General features: G+C 36.8%; 1 protein-coding gene and 1 long non-coding RNA gene across 2 annotated transcripts in view; one reads left to right on the top strand and one right to left on the bottom strand.

Moving 5' to 3' along the window:
- LOC106982061 (cytochrome c oxidase assembly protein COX18, mitochondrial) overlaps positions 1 to 18040 on the bottom strand; it is a 69185-nt gene that overhangs the window by 21449 nt on the left and 29696 nt on the right. Inside the window, exons 7-9 of the transcript XR_008296275.1 lie at positions 8058 to 8204; positions 5494 to 5663; positions 4956 to 5107 (exon numbers count right to left, since the gene is read on the bottom strand). The gene's annotated coding sequence lies outside the window, so the exon portion shown is untranslated. The remainder of the gene's footprint in view (positions 1 to 4955; positions 5108 to 5493; positions 5664 to 8057; positions 8205 to 18040) is intronic.
- LOC106981890 (uncharacterized) lies at positions 1274 to 16912 on the top strand. The gene is made up of 3 exons (XR_001431281.3): positions 1274 to 1315; positions 1646 to 1770; positions 15458 to 16912. It is a non-coding gene; the product is annotated as an uncharacterized LOC106981890 (long non-coding RNA).

Genomic DNA, 18040 nt, shown 5'->3' with positions numbered 1-18040 from the left:
GAGCTCCCCCCTGTGCCTGGGAGAAGCCATCCAACAATTTCTAGAAAAGCAGACTGCTGTTTGGAAGCATTCAGGAATACAGAACAAGTCTCTTATTACTGTGCTTCCCCACAGAGAGAATTCTCAAAACACTACTTTCTAAGAAGGACGTCTCCCCTCTGCTTTGAAAGAACAAAGATATTGATCAGCAGATTTCAAGTGCAGCACCCAAAGAGAAAGGGCTGCCCAAACCCAACAAAAGCTACATGAGAGTGGTGTTTAAGGCTTATGTGTGTGTATGCTTGCTTTGTGAAAGAAAGAATTAATGTTTGTCTTCTTCATCCCTGATCCTCATGATGCATACATGCTAAGCTTCCATTAAATAGTTGCTGAATGAATGGTAAAAAAAAAAAAGAAAAGAAATAAAGAAAGAAACAAGGAAAGAAAGAAAGAAAGAAAGAAAGAAAGAAAGAAAGAAAGAACGAACCAGTCACTGCTCCCTAGGTTTAGTTGAAGGGTGGGACAACAGCTAAGTGCTGAGCACCTTTTTCTTATAATTCTAAGCATACATTTACTTTAAAAAAAAAATTATTAAACCCCATAAATGTTTCTTACAATTTTTTCTTCATTGCTTACTTTTGCCTTTTTTCATAACTTAATTCTTTTATCTTTTTAATTAATTCAACAAGTATTTGTTCCTTAGCTAAACTTCCTACTTCAGAGATAATAGAAGAATAAATGCCTTGGAAACAGACATGCAGATCTAAACACTTCTTCCACTGATCTCTAGCTAGTGTCCTTGAACAAGCTGCCTACCCTCTCCCAGCCTCAGCAACTACATATGTAACCCAGAACCATACCCATCTCAGTAGATTGGTTAAGGGCTAATTGATTTCATGTATATGTACAGTAGATTTTGATAAGTGTTGTCTTCCCTGCTTCTATTTCCTATTAAAAGGTGGGAAATTTAATGGCTGAAGAACAAATCCAATTCAAACTCTCAGAAATTGGAAAAAATAAGCCTGAGAGATCCCTTCTGATGGCACAAGACTATGTTGTACGCCATCTAGACCCCACTTTGTTTCCCTCTGGGAATGCAGAAAGACAGCATTTCTCAGACCTCCTTGTAATCAGTGGGTCGTGAGGCCATTAGAATTAAGTGAAGTGACATTCAGGCTTAGACTGTATAAAAATCTTCCAGGCCTGACCCTAACAGAAGCTCAGATGCAGAGGATTCCATAGAAGACTCCAAGGCCCTTTGTGATGTAAGAGGCATGGAATAGAAAGAGTGTAAATAATCCTTTCACCTCCACTGACCTGCAATAAAATATGACACGTAAGTAGCTCAATCTGGGAATTGTTTTGTTTTTACACCAGTTAGCCTATCTTGAATAATTTACCACACGAACCACCACCCAATCCTAGATGTGAAAATCTGGGAACAGATGACTACTTATCAGTTCTTTCACTAGATTTCTTGCGAGAGAAGACTGGGTCTTAACTTCTTGGTACTCCACTCAACGCTTAGCACAATACCCTAAATAAATACATTAAATTATAAATATATTTATTAAACATGTACATATTTTAAATAAAGTCCACCCCACCCACTCTGGCTATTTTAATTTAAAATATAAACTTTACTTTCTGAAATCATTCCAACCAGGAAACAACCAAGATTTGATGACAATCAAAATGGCAACTGGAATATAATCCCTGTTTTCCCAGGTCACTTGTAGGAGAAGGGCTATTCTGAGGAGGAGGAAGTTACAGGGACAGTCAAGTGTGTAGGTAAGAATCCTAGTGGCATTTGAATATTGAGCTCTGAATTATTCTTTCAAATCCTGAAAGCTTCTCTGTCTCACTGAGTCTTGCAGGGATCATCTTCTCCTTGGATTATATCCTCTGTGTTTGCTGCTGTCACTTCCATTCTTTTCTCCTGGCAGCCATGCTTCTACTATTGCTGGCCCACTTTTTAACTAACTCTGATATCTCACCTTTGATAAATTTCTCTTTCCAGCACACAAGGATCCATACCCACACGTAAAAGTATTTGTTTGGCAACTAAAGAGCCAATTGCTATTTCAATGTTTACAGTCCCCTTCCTGGTGTTATGTGGGACACATTCACACAGAGCAGTGTTGGAGAATATTTATAAGTGATGTTCTCAAAACCATTTCTCCCCAGTAGCAAACCAGATCCCAAGCTTTAGGACCAGTTGTCAGCTATCTCCACCTGAGTTGCCTACCTATTTTCACCAGACACTAGCAGTCAATAATTGTCTTTCTCCATTAAGTGCCTTAATCCAAGTGGCCTAGGTGCCTGTTAATCCCAAAGCACTCACCACTATTTTTTAATGTAAACTTTGTTAAGTATAACATATATTTAGAAGGGTACTAACAGCACAAGTGTCCAGTTCAGCGAATCCCTTCACTGCTGTTAGTTAGTTGGAGAGTTAGTCAGCTAGCTTTCCCCCAAAGTCTTGGAGACTCCTTTTCAAAAAGGAATCCTGATAACAGTCCCTGGTATCCTAACACCTTTGATGTGAACAGGAAGATTCTCCCCACTCCTCTACTGCTGCTCACACATACTCCCACATGCTTTTGCTATATAAATAATGAATTAGAGTCAGAATTGGTAATCTCTGTCATGAAGACACTTTGAAGGTTTGATACTTAGTTTGTACCCTTGCACACACTGATTTTTATTAAGTAGCACTTCTTATTTGCACAAAAGCATCTCAGGGATAGACTACATATTAATACTGTGCATAACACTCCAAAGGAGATATTTGTATGGTTCACTAGAGTCATATTTATAATGGACTCAAGACAACTCCAGAAACAGAGTGGGGTGGGGGAGGAACTGGCTTCACATCAGACCAAGAAATCCTTTCATGTCTTCATTCATAATTCACCACATGCTGTGCTCCCTTTCACCACTGCCTTTAAAAATCAAGAGGTAAAGATACTGGATTTATAGCTGGATATAAATTTCAATACAGCCAAATCTTTCCTGCCTTCTCAAGTATAGCCCAAACATGTATTTAAACACCTTTACCAAAAAATGGAAATTATTCTAAAAGGTAGCATTCCAATGTTCTGAAGAAGACATTCATATATTTAATTCATAGGAAGTAGACGGTAGATAGACAAAAGAAAAAGCATTCTTAGAATTATTCTTTCTTGCAGCAAAACACAACCAATCATTTCCTTTTTTAATCTTCCAATTTTGTATTTATTTAAAATATCAGCTTTTTATTTTCCAAAACTATCCCTGAACATGATCTATCCCAGCTGTAACCTTACAAGTATCCATCTATCTTCAGAAAAAGTTATCGTTGCCATTTAAAGAGTACTATGGAAATCCCTTTTTGTCCCATTCATAACTGAACAATATTTTATTTCTTACTTTTTTCGTTTGCTCCAACCAGGATACTCCCAGAATTAAAAGGAACAAAAGATGACGAGAGTCATCTAGTTTATTTAGATTATTAGGTGTTTTTTCCTAGAATGTTTTTTCCCTGCACCATTTTTTCTCTTTAAATGTTTCAATTTTTTTCCCTGCCATGTAGGTAATTATACTTTTTTAAAGTCACAGAACCTGATTCTTCGCATATACAACCCATGCCCCAATACCACCCTATCACTACCATAACTGCTTTGCAGAGAACAGGTGTGCTGGATTTTAACACCTTCACACTGCTGCTATAGGGTCTGAGAGTATGGGAGATATCAGAGTCTGGGACTCTAAATGACTGCCCTCCCCCAACACAAAAATGAGTATGTTGAAATTATTTAGATGTTCTTAACATGTTTATTTCACTGCTCTTGGATTAAATGAAGCCTCTTCCCTCACATATTTTAATGAATTGTAAACATTCATGAAAAACTGGAACTGTCTCCTGTCACAAGTAATTCTGTTTCGCTGTTATTTAGGCCTAATAATAAAACATGCCCAATGGGCCTAGAGTGATCTAGTAAATGGCCAGATCATAGGAAAGGACATTAGTATGTCCTGTGGCCAAGCAAGAAATATGAACCTATAAGTGAGCAGGAAATCTGAATCAGCACTCTTAAAACATGCTGCTCAATTTAGTTCCAATCTTTCGTACATATATATCATATATGTCTTTAAAATGTTATGATTATTATATAAAAGTGTTAAAAAGCACAAAAGATTTTTAGGGCAGTGAAACTATTCTGTAATAAACTATAATAGTAGATACATGTCATTGTACATTTGTCAAAATCCACAGAATGTGCAACACCAAGAGGGAACCCTAATGTGGACTACAAAACTTTGAGGGACAATAACGTGGCAGTGTAGGTTCGTCAACTGCAAGAAATGTACCACTCTAATGTGGGATGCTGGTACTGTGGGAGGCTGTGATTATGTGAGGGCAGAGAGTATGTTTACTTAAAAAAAATTTATATCTTTTTTCATTTAACATTACATCACATGGAATAAATACACAATACGGATATGTCTTCTCACTGCTCTCTCACTCTTCTCTAGCTGGCTAAAGGATCATTTTGTGATGGCTTCCAACATCCCTACAACCTTGGACAAATCACTGTTTCTGAATGTCTTGTTTTAGAGATTTTTAGTCTTTCCTCACACAATTCCTGCACCTGCACTTCCCCTTCTCATTGCATGCAACTTCATTTTATCTCTATTTATTGTCACCTCACCTATCAGAGATAAAATCAGCTTTTCTAAAACCTTCCTTTATTTTTAGCAACTTTTGAGTTTGTATGAAAAAAAAGGGGGTTACAGAATTAGATAGCACTGGTCCCCCTCTCTCTAATCTTCTCACACCACCCACCACCCAATCGATTCTACAAGCTCTTGTCAGAGATATCTTTTTAAAGAGGCCAAACCCAACCAATGATTTCTCGGTTTAAAACCTTGGCTGGCTCCCAGGTTCATGCTGGCATGCCATAAGTGCCCTTCTTCGTCGAACCTGCACTTACCTTTTTTCTTTGCCATTTCCTCAACAGATCATGGCACTCTCCCATTTCCAACCATCGCCTTGCCATCGCTTTTCTCCTTCCACTTTTCCACTTCCAAGTTAATACATCCTTGCATTACAACTTATCTTCTCAGTGAAACCCTCTGTAGCCCCCTGCAGTAACAATTAACAGAATCTCTTTTCTCATTTGTACCACCAGCATAAAACTTTGTTGTGTTATACTATGGTTAGTTATTCATGTACTTGTCTTTCCAGTGGACTGTAAGAAACTTGAGGCACAACCGACCTTAGCTATTTTTATATTCCCAACTTCTATCTGAGTGGCTGGCACTGAAATAGGTATCCTGAGAAGTCCAGGATTATTTGATAAAGGCATTCACATAATACCTATGAATAGTTCACCTGACCAAAGAGAAAAGTCAGAATTCTCTAATCTCACCTATGAAAGGAAGCAATAAGGATTTTTCCTTATTTCTACCTGGTTGGTTAGAGTGTGTACATTTCACTTGTATTATATTTTTTAAGGGACATAGTATTACCTCTTTTTGTCAACTTAGCTTAGAAGAGCAAATTTTCCCTTATTCATGAAAATGGTTATGTAAATTTGATTAATGATTATCCACAAAGATCCATCCATCCAATCACTCAGATATATTTTGTATCTTCCATGTGGAACAAATGAAATTCTTCTTTATATCCATGCTTTTATCTGGGAGACAGAGAACAAAACTATTTATATCAATCTCATAAGCAGAGTACAAAATGTCTCTGAAAATTCAAAATCTGATGAAAATTTTGACATCAGCCAAATCTAACTCTCATGAGTTCCACAAGAATCAGCCCCTGCAGTACTCCTTGAATAATGCTTTCCTTCAGCAGCTTAAAGCCAAAACCAGACTAATGGGTTTCAGGAAAAAGTAGTGGTTTCAGAAAATGGGGAAAAAAATGATCTTTTGAATGCTACCCACCACCACCACCACTCACCATTTCCCTACTTCACCTGCTGTCACACACACACACACCCTCACGTCTCCCCTTGTGAGCAAAGCTGCTGAAAGAGGCATATATAGACACACAATTACTCTTACAGTGGTTTTTCAGGGATCCTTATACGGCATGAAAACCAGGTTAAGTGAGGTCAGTCAGGTTCCAAAGATGTTCCTGACTTACAGAAACCTTAGTTTCCAGGAACACATGTGGAAAAGATATCAGGTTGAAACATATGTCTGAGTTTGATGAGAAGCTCATTGGGCTGAAAGCCATTAGACTTGAATTCTCATGTTGATTCTACCATGGTGATCTTAAGCAAATTTCTACATTTCTAGGTCTCAGTTTACTCACCTACCATAGGATATAATTGTCCAGTCTGTATTTTTTGCATTGGGGTTTACAATCTCCTCAAGGTATAAAGATATGTGCTAGATGCTACACAAAGGTGAAGGAAAAATAGGGACCACTATACTTAATGGTAAGTAATTCTAGAACTACTTTTATTAGAAAACAAGTAAAGGTATAATTTAGTATCAACTTCAAAGTTGCAGAAAATTTTAAAGCTAAAATAGTGAACTTCAAAGACATTATATATTATATTCATTCTGACTGGAACTTTCTCTGTGCCTCCAGACATCTGCTGAATTGGCTCTTTTTCCTCTGCAGAAGTCCTCTAGTGAAAAATGATGGCAAAATACTGATAAATACTCTCCAAGTTCCCTTCTATATCTTTTCATCCTATGATTCTGTGTATTAAATGGCAAACAGCCAATTTGCCAGTTTGATTTAAACCTTAGTTATATTATAGCTCACTATTAAAACATAATGCTTTGCAAGAAGAAAAGTGAAAATTCCAGATTGAAGTTTATCACAATTCTGAGTCAAAAGTCCTTTGTTTGTGGTGGGGAAAGGAAAAAGTAGAGGTATGATGAGAGGAGATTCTGGCAAGTGTGCCCCTCATAGGTGAGGGATGAAAGCAGGAGTGAAAAGTAAAGAAAATATGTAGAACCAGCCTGGAAATGTGGCTGGTACTCTGTGTCTCAGAGAGGAGAAGCAGAGATGGAGTGCTCCTGTAAGGTGGGAAAAAGCAACTTCTCCCTTCAGGAATGTTAAGAAAACTAGACTCTAATAAATACGGTCTAGGTAGCTTGATTACTTGGTTCTGGATGTCTATGAGAAGTAAAGGCCTTGTAAGGTTCAATAAGTATTTCATAGAGAGCTTCTTCAAATTATACCATTCCCTCCCTGCATATTTCATGTGCACAAATTAATCATAAATCTTGGCATAAACATATCCAGTCTTCATTTCATTACTTCATGGTGAATATGATGCTTTTGATTACTTCAACTAACCTTAACATATCCACTTGACTCTAAAATGGCCCTTGAAACCAAGGATGCAAATCCCCACAGACAAATGTAGTATGTTCAGAGATTTTATCTTGACAATCTGCACTAGTCAGGAAGAAAATGCTCCTTTGTCATTCACCAGGACTTTAATAAAATGGGAGCTTGTCAGAAGAAACGAGTCCAAACCAAGCTCCACAAAATAAAAACAAAATGCACTCTTGGGAAGACACGTTCATGGGAATATATTTGCTTCCACTTTAATTTCTGCTAAGGTTGTAATAATGGGATTTGTATCGAAATACTAAACAAAGAATCAGTGTAAGGATGACACTTAATGTGAGAAAATACTACTGTAGGTCAAAATGTTCTTTACAGGTAGAACTGTGGTTTAGCTGTGTGTGCATCTGGCAACATGGGTGTTTGTATATAGGAAGAAGAGTGTGTGGGGAAAAATAACACACTGAATAGATTATCCATGGTTTATGAAAATAAATCAATCTCTGCCACCAAATTTATAGGCTCAGCATATTTTGTGTGTCTTATTGCTTTATTTATTTATTAAAATAAAAAATTTTAAAAACCACAGTAAAAAATCACCTCATTCCTGTTAGAATGGCTATGCTCGAGAAAATAAGAGGTAACAACTGTTGGTGAGGATGTGAAAAAAAGAAAACCCCTGTGTACTGCTGGTGGGAATGTAAATTGGTACAATCACTATGGAAAACAGTGTGGAGGTTCCTCAGAAAATTAAAAATAGAACTACCATATGATCCAGCAATCCCACTTCTGGGTATACATCCAAAGGAAATGAAAATAGGATCTTGAAGTGGTATCAACACTTCCGTATTCATCACAGCATTAATGGAAGATGACAATTTTCTTTATGGCAGAGAAGGATGTTGTAAAATAGCTGGTAAAATAATTAGAACAGATAAATTCATGAGCAAACTACAAATTTCTATTTTATGCACATAGTTCTAATGCACCTGGAGAAAAAAGCATTTCAAATTCTTGGCTGTAGTGTTTTCTGTGGAGAACGATAAAGTTCTGAAACCTTCACTGGGCTCTCCAAACAATTCAGGGTGTTGCCTTTGATCTTCACAGCCCCAGTATCATTTGGGTTCAGGTTTCCATAGAAACTGCCTTTATGTACCACCATGCCTGTTTCCGCTGGCCAAAGAACAGCTGCCAAGACGCCTTAGGTGTAAATACCAAGGGCTGGAAACAACATATTTTCCATGGAGAAATTCCATTTTTGGAATTCAGTCTTTCAGTTGGTTGCACCAAGAATATTGGCCTTCAGGCCATAGAATAAGGCCCAATTATCTGATACTTATGGGAATATTTACTGGTAAAATAACATCAAGCCACAACATTATTAAGATGAAATAAGTATCTTGGCTTAAATTCTCAAAATTCTTTGACTTCCTTTTGGATACTTCCAAGCATGCCAATGTGTGTTGAAACTATAATTAAGTCCTCCTACTTCTCTATGAAAAACTCATGTCTGCCTAAATCATAAAAGTTCCTTTGCAAATGGAAGGGGTTTTAGAACAATTGGCAACGAGTTATTAAAAAATAAAGTTCTTAGAACTAGAACACTTGTCTGTATAGCATATCTGGAGAGCTAAAGTAGGAACACAGAAATTCCCATCAAGTGCACTGGTGTGTGGACATGCCCAGGGAAGGATCAACCCCCCTTCTCCAACCCATGGAGGCAGAGTCTGCAATTCAGTTGGAGAATAACCCATCACCTTTGGAAACCAGATTTTATGATGACCTAGTCTCAACTCAAATGTCATTTAAGAGGACTTCCATATGTGTTATAAAGAAGTGCCCACCCCAAAGTTACTCCCAACTACTTTTTCATGGCAGAACTGGTAGAAGAATCAGAAAACGTGGAAACAGGTCAATTGAGATTATACAGAAAGGAAACTGAATGAAGAAAATGAACAGAGCTTCTGGCAGCTGTGGGAAACTACAAGCTACCAAAGTATGTACAATAGGAGTCACAGAGGAAAGAACAGAGAGGAAGGGGCAGGAAAAAAATGTGAAGAAATAGTGACCAATAACTTCAAATTTGATTTAAAAAAAAAGGTTGAGGGGTGCCCAGGTGGCTCAGTTGGTTGAGTGTCCAACTCTTGATTTTGGCTCAAGCCATGATCTGTGGACTCTTTCTCTCTCTCTCCCAAAATAAAAAATAAATAAATATTAAAAAAAATTAAAAACCACAGTAAGAGATCACCTCATTCCTGTTAGAATGAATAGCTATCCTTGAGAAAATTAGAGGTAACAACTGTTGGTGAGGACATGAAGAAAAGAAAATCCTTGTGTACTGCTGGTGGGAATGTAAATTGGTACAATCACTATGGAAAACAGTGTGGAGATTCCTCAAATATTAAAAATAGAACTACCATATGATCCAGCAATCCCACTTCTGGGTACACATCCAAAGGATATGAAAATAAAATCTTGAAGTTGTATGGGCACTTCCATGTACATATCAGCATTATTTACAATAGCCAAGATATAGAAACAACCTAAATGAACACTGATCGATGAATGGATAAAGTAGATGTATTAAATATATATATTTACATACACATAAATATGTACATATAAATATTATATTTCTACATAATAAAATATTAGTCAGCCATGAGAAAGAAGGAAATCCTTCCATTTATAACAACATGGATGGTTCCTGAGGACATTAGCTAAATGAAATAAGTCAGACGCAGAAAGAAAAATATTATATGATATAGTGGAATCTATAAAGCTGAGCTTATAGAGACAGAGAGCAAAATGGTAGTTAACAGGGGCTGGGAGACAGGGAAAATGGGGAGGTGCTCATCAAAGGGTACAAACTTCTAGTTAGAAAATGAATACATTCTGGGGATCTAATGTACAGCACTGTGATTAATCAATAACAATCCTATGATGTACACTTGAAAGTTGCTAAAACAGTAAATCTTAAATATTCTCACCACAAAAAAGAAATGGCAATTATGTGAAATGATGGGGTGTTAGCTAACACTGTGATGATAATCATATTGCAATATGTAAGTACATCAAATCAGCACATTATACACCTTAGAGTTATACAATGTTATGTGCCAGTTATATCTCAATGAAGGTGGGGAAAGTTAATCTGTATATCTAAGAGGCTCAAGAACTCCAAGTAGGATACACTCAAAGATCAAGTACTTTTTTTACTGAGGCATTTGCAGATCTGAAAGCAGTGCCTAACACATAGGAGGCTCTCAATAAATATAATAAATATTTGTTGAATCAGCAAATGAATTAATCTTCATTTCACAAATGAAAAACCTAGAGCACAGGGAAGCACAGCAATTTTCCCAAGGTCAGTTAGTCAGTGATGGAGTCTGGTTTTAAACCTAGGTGTCTGCCAACAAAACCCTCTATATCAATCTACACTAGTCTACATCATGTACCAGCCCTTGTGTTGTTAAAGTATTCAGAATATGCATATTTTTGAAATCCATGTTCAATAATTAAACATCTCCTTCTGCCTCCCTTTGCTTCCATCTGAATATATTTGTTCATAGATAATGAGATAAGGACAAATGAGTGGAGCCCAATGTCAGTCTCTCAGATCACCCCAGTCCTGCCTCTATGGTCTCAAGTCTAAATTACAGGGACAAGAAGGGCCTTAAGATGAAAAGAGATTTTCCTGAAATTAAGTAATTACTAAGTCTGTGCTGACAAATCCCCAAATCTCAATGAAATAAAAGGTTGAGAGGGAAAATATATGGAATCAAAACTGACTTGAAAAATATCAAACAAGAGAAGATCGATAAGCTTTGAAGAAATTGAAGGTTATCATCTAATTATATCCAGTAAAAGATTTTAGGACCAGACATTTTTACTGGTAGGTGATCCAGTTAATTTCATAACCAAAATAGCAAAGGTGACCAAAGTGAGTCCAAAATACAAAAGTTATAAATTGGTCTTACTTATGTGAATTTGACAAGGACCAAATAAAATAAGAACAAAGTAAATTGATCAGTAGACTAGAGCAAACATCTACCATAATTGAACGGCATTGATTTAAATTTTTTTTAACGTTTATTTATTTTTGAGACAAAGAAAGACAGAGCATGAACAGGGGAGGGTCAGAGAGAGGGAGACACAGAATCTGAAGCAGGCTCCGGGTTCCGAGCTGTCAGCACAGAGCTCGACACGGGGCTTGAATTCATGGACTGTGGGATCATGACCTGAGCCGAAGTCAGATGCTTAGCCGAATGAGCCACCCAGGCGCCCCTGAACAGCATTGATTTAAAGAGTCCAGTAATTGTTTAATATTAGGAAATCTACAAATCTTTTTTTTTTCCTAGAAATCTTTCCTTAAATCTACAAGTCAAAGAACAAAAGCCATACAATCATCAAAAGATGCTAACTAGGAATCTGAAAGTCAGTAAATCATTCTTACGGGGAAAAAAGTAACTTTTAAGATCTAGAACTAGAAGGAAATTAGTTAATGTGCAAATAAATATTCTAAAATAATAACCTTATATTAAAAATAAATCTAGAGTTATTTACATAAATAATAAATAGGCAAAGATATCTATCCAATATCACTCTTGATCTGGTAGAGCTATGTAAATGGAGAGGACATACTGTCATTATGATGGAAGATGAAATTAAAACTGTTTACACAAAACTGGTAAAGAATTAATCGAAAATTTCAAATTTAGTATTCAAGTGTAAGATATACAATGTATATCCACATTTTCTTGTATACCAGAAAGTATGTTAGAAAATACAATAGAATATATATTCCACTGACAGTACCATGAAGCATATATAAAATATCTAGAAATGACCTAAAAACATGTGAGGAACCTACATAAACAAAATGACATATTTTTACTATAAAGTGTAAAGTAGAAGGAGGTGGAGGGATAAAAGGAAACAAAAACATGGTATGAGACTACTTTCTTCAAAGGAAAAATGGAATTCTGAAAATATATCAACTCTTTCCCAAAGTAAGTTATAAATGTTTCATAATCTTAATCAAAACAGTTGGCTAAAATCCAAAGTATTCTTCAGGCCCTACAGGGCTGCACATGATCTGGTCCTTGACTCCATTCCTGACCTCATCCCTATAACCCCTCATTCCTTCGGATCACACAAGCCTTCCTCCTGCTCCTCTGTCACCAGGAACCCATGATCCCTCTGCCTGTGACTACTCTTTTCCACTCACTCTCTCATGGCCTCCTCAGAGAAATATTCTTGAACAACATTCTCTGACACCATCTCCATCATTCTCTGCCGTTGCCCTTCTTCTTTGTTTGTCACATCAACGCCACCTGATACTGCGCCGTACAGCCATTCCTTATTTGTCTACCGTCTGTCTCCTCTGAGAGATCATGAACCCCATGACAGCAGTGATTGTCTATCTTGGACACAAGTGCATTCCATTCCCCAGCACCTAGAATAAGGAATGCCTGGCACGGTGAAGGACTCCATAAACACTTTTTGAATGGAATAATGAGAAATCCCAACTGGATAAAATTATTCTAAATTTAGCCTAGAACTATAGACAAGAGTGCAGAGTAACTTCTTAATGCAATAATAAAGGAGTCTTGCTTTACCAAATATTAGCATTTATTGTAAAATCATACTGGAGCACCTGGGTGGCTCAGTCAGTTAAGCGTCCGACTCTTGGTTTTGGCTCGGGTCATGATCTCATGGTTTGGTGAGTTTGAGCCCCACATCAGGCTCTGGGCTGGCAGTGTGAAGTCTGCTTAGGATTCTCTCTCTCTCTCTCTCTGTCTCTCTGTCTCTCTCTCTCTCTCTCTCTCTGCCTCTCCCCACTCATGCTGTTTCTATCTCTCTCTAAATAAATAAATAAACTTAAAAACAAAATCATAGTAATTAAGTCAATGTTGTACTGGGAGACAGGCAGATTACTAAAACAAAATTGACAAACTCAGAATAACCATCGTTCATAAAAGAACATATCATAAAGTCAACATCATAACAAGAGGGAAAATTAATTATTCAACAAAGAATGTAAGGTACACTAGATCAATCTTTGAGGAAGAAGAGGTTATTCTATAAAATCTAGTAAACTTCATGTTTTTAAAATGGCTTTAAAATAAAACAATTAAATAGAAAAATATGTGAATATTTTGCTGATATTTTGATGTAAATTATACTTGCAGGAAATCACAAAAAATATGAAAAAATTTGGACATATAAAAATTTTAAGTTTATACATATCAAAAATGCTATAACCAAAATGAAAAGACAACATAATGGAGAAAGAACTCTTGGCACAATTATGACAAAGGGTCATTGTATTTTTACCATATAAAGCAAGCTCATAAATCATCACGAAAAGCATTAAAAACTAATAGAAATACAAAAGCCAACAAACATATTAAAATGTACATTCTTAGTGGTAACCAAAAAATATAAATTAAAACAATGCCTCTATCAAAATGCCAAAATAATACATGCTAAAAGTTAATAAAGATGCAGTGGGATAGTTCTCATACATTGCTGGCAGAAAGAAAAATTGGTGAAAAATTATGGAAAAAAGTTTCCTGTTTAATAAGTAACTCTACTCTTAGAAGTTATTCCTAAAGAAATACGTGTGGACTGAGATTTATATCTGAAGTTTCTCATCACAAGATTTTTTATATAACAGCAAAAATTTACAAACAAAACACAAACTCCCCAATCATATAGTGAAATCATTTATGGGACATTCACACAATGGGTGCTTATACAGGTTTTAAAATATGTTTTCAAGAATCTTTAATAATATCTGCTAGCATTTATTATATATAAAGTTAAGTTAGGAGGAAGAAAAGGAGGAGAAAAAGAATTCAAAATTATATACACAGTTATTACAAGATATTACATCTGAATCAGGGCTCAGATTCTGTAGATTAAAAGAATTATGTCTCTCTCAACACAGCAACTGAATTTAGAGCCCAGGTCTTTTTGGTAGAGTAGAACCATTTGCTTTTACAAATGTGTATGAAGTAAAAGGGCGTCCTGGTAAAAAATGAAATGAATCCCAAAGCCATACTCTTGAGAGAGTCAAAGATATAAAAACATGTCTGATGAGCTAGGGTGGGAGAATATGGAGATATCCAAACCCAAGCCAGATGTCAACAAGATAAGGTGTTGTCCACAAGGAAACTCACATAAGAAAGGTTAGGCCACGGATCACCCAAACTGAGATCTAAGGCCAAAGTCATTGAAAGGAAAGTGGGTTTCAGGACCAGTGTGTATCTAATGCTGGAACCTGTTCCAACACAGCCTCTTACCACCACCACCCCCAGGTCCTCTGAGGACACCAGATGGGCAATGTCTATTCAGCTCTTTAGCACTGTCCCTGACATGGAGTTCATGCTCATTGAACATTTTTCTTGAATGAAAGAAAAAAACATGTGAGTCAATGAATCAATAAGTGAATCAAAAATTATTTAGCCTGAGGCATGTATTTTTACTGTGGATACCTCAATGAAGCATGATGCTGAGAAGTATCCTCTTTCAAACCTCAAAGTGTGGATCCATAGATATTTTCACCAGGAGCAGTAGGCCATTAGGAACACCATGACAGTGGTGCCTCCACATTGAGGAAATGCCTGGCTGCAGTAGAGTTCATAGCAGAATTCTCCTGGGGCTTAGGGATGCAGCCTATGGCCCTCAGGGCTGTATTCAGTTTCAGAAGGCAGCTGCGGGTAAGCAACTAGGGAATGGAATTGAGGTGAGAGTATAAGAGACCTTGGCAAGTTTCAAGATACTTGGAAAAAAACACCCAGGGGAAAGCGTGAATTTTTTGCTCCTGTGTCTGGTTGGTGCCCAAGCCATTGTTATTTGAATGTTTCATAGAAAGACTGTTTTACTCTATGGACACAGGCTTTTGTGAAATAAATTATTTAAAGTATACAGTAATATACCTGTTTCATAAAAACAAAAAGTCTTAGGTAAACACACACACATATACACACGTACACATACACTAATGCCTCAACACAGAGAAAAACATTTCTGTATTTAAAACTTTTTGTCAAGGGCCTTGGATTTTGTAAACTGGAGAAAAAAAGAGAGATAGCTGTTCATTAAAAAAAAAAAAAGGTGTAAATAAAGGTCAATAAGCACTAAAATCTTGTTCTGCAGGAGGAACCGGAGAGGAGGCCAGCTTGCTGGTTAGCATTGCAGATGCAACAGCAGGGACTCTAGATGCTTCTGATGGCCCCAGCAACAGCATCCCTGAAGGAGAGAGGAGCCAGAACCAGCTCCTCCTGTCAGGTGAAGTAAGCTCAGGCAGACCTGTAGAGCTAGTTTGGACACATCTGGGGGAGCTGGAGTTCTCACACAGTGGGTGAGGATGAAGCCTGAAAATATGTCTTGCCATGGTCATTGAGACCACATTTTCACTCCTACACTGTTGTGGCCTGAGGAAAAGGTTTTGCAGGGCTTTTCCTCCAGGAGTTCTTAACCTTCTAGAGGAAAGAAAGAAACACTGCAGAAGCTAATGGTGTTAGACAATACAGGACTATGTGGAGAATTAGGAACTGTAGGAGTTTAGAAGAAAGTTCTCTGGAATCAAACAGCCAGAAAATATTTTATTAATAAGAAAGGAATTTAAATGTGGATGTAAAGGATGGCCTGGAACCAAATAAAATAAAATGAGAAAATTAAAGGTGAGAGGCAGAGGGCCTTCCAGTGGCATGTTTATCCTCCATCATTTCATGGAGGGTTCTAGAATGGTTAAGGTAACTAGTAAGTCTAAGAAGCAATGGTCAAGGTAATTAGTAAATTCAAAATTTCATGTATAATATATAGTCTAATCTCATAAAAGGACTACTTATTTTCTATGGAATATTATTAAAGCTCCAAAAGTCAAGGAATAGTAAAGATAAAACATCTGCCTCATGGTCCCATTCTAAAGCAGAAAGGATGGACAGAGAGAAAAGACATAATTACAGAAAACTTGTGCTGTGATTTTGCTGGAGATAGAACCACCAGAATCTGACAGTATTGAACACCCTCTGGTGGTCATATTAGTGAAGACTGGTTACTTGGGAACTTTCACCCATTTTGCTACATGGGGAATGATTCCCAAAGAGGAAATGGCATTCATTGACTTGATTCTCCTTCCCCTTCATTAATTTGCATACAAATGCAGCTCATCTTGATTTATTTTCCTCCACCGGCACTGTCTGGTAATTCTAAAAAGCCCCTCCTTTGACCACAGCTGTAGTAAAATGAAGACCGAGGGAGAACATGTAGATATATAGGCAATAATACAATTAATTCCAGATGGCAAGAAGATACTGTTCTGTATTTCTAAAGAAAATACCGAACAGGAGGAAAATCAATGGTGTGGGAAATTTTGGCATTTAATGTTATTCATCCAGATCTCAGATGTTGCTGTGAGACAGGCAAAGATTAAATAACTATGCAAAACACCTAGCAAAATCCCTGTAATTGAGCAAGTACTCAGTAAACATTATTCCTTTCTCTTAAATACGTACTGATATATTTCTAAACGGGACTCAGAAACAAAATGGACGACACACACAAAAAATGGTATCTATGTGAGGTGATGGATGTGTTAATTATCTTGATTGTGATAAGCATTTCACATTGTATATGCTTATCACATCATCATGTTGTTCACCTTATATATACGCACTTCTATTTTTCAATTATACCTCTGTAAATCTGGGGGAAACATGGAAAAGAAGGAAACAGATGACAAAGGAAAAAAAGAAACAAGTTAGATTTCATAGAAAATAAAAATACCGTTATGACATAGAATTGAAAATTCCACTATGGGATCTATTTTCTGCCTGACATACACTGCCTCTTCTTTTGTATGTGTCCTTCGCTCAGCAACAGCAGAAAAAAAGAGAAAAATGGGGAGAGGGCCATCCAATTTTCTAACTATTGAACTAATAAGGAAAACTCATTTCTCTGCTACTTGCAAGACATATGACCTTAAACAAGTCAATTTATTTGGGTCTCAGTTTCTCCACCCAAAAAATGAAGAGACTGTCCTAGATAGTTCTCTACTGCTGCTCATGGATTACCAATAAACTAAGAGGAGCTCATTTGTCCTTGGTGAAATGAACAATGTAGAGTTTTACATATATTATTAAATCGAAAGACTGTCATCAATTCTGAGATTAAATCCTTCTTACCCACATGGTGTTAAAATATCTCTTCTTTTGTGAAGTAGTGGTGACATATTAGGGGTGGCTTTAATGTCCTAAGTAAAACACTGCCAATCCTAAACTGACCCCCCAAATTTTTGGTCTATGAAATCACTGAAAATCCACTGAAATTCACTGAAAGAGTGGATATGGTAGAATGATAGTGAAATCTGTAAACAGTTGAGAGGCTCTGTTAATTCAATCCAGGCTCTGTTAATTACAGACTTATGCGACCTTTTTTTTTCTTTGTTTTATTTAATTATTCTAAACCCAAGATATGATTAGGCAATCTGTGCTTGAAATGTTATTGATCACACAAATGGAGAATTTGAAAACTCCTTTCCTTGCTGATCTCTAAAGGTCCTTCCAGCTCTGCTTTCTAGACTAATACATGGACACACACCTTAGTTACACTGTAACACTAACAGAACCTCCAGATCACACAGGAGGTCAACTCAGAAAAAACACCTGAGTGATCAAATCAACCTTCCCAAGCTGCACAGTAGAGAGGGCTAAAACAATGGGAGAGAAAAAGACTGGC

This window comes from Acinonyx jubatus, chromosome B1, assembly GCF_027475565.1.
Source record: "Acinonyx jubatus isolate Ajub_Pintada_27869175 chromosome B1, VMU_Ajub_asm_v1.0, whole genome shotgun sequence".
Lineage (NCBI taxonomy): Eukaryota > Metazoa > Chordata > Mammalia > Carnivora > Felidae > Acinonyx > Acinonyx jubatus.
This window is presented reverse-complemented; position numbering and strand designations above follow the sequence as displayed.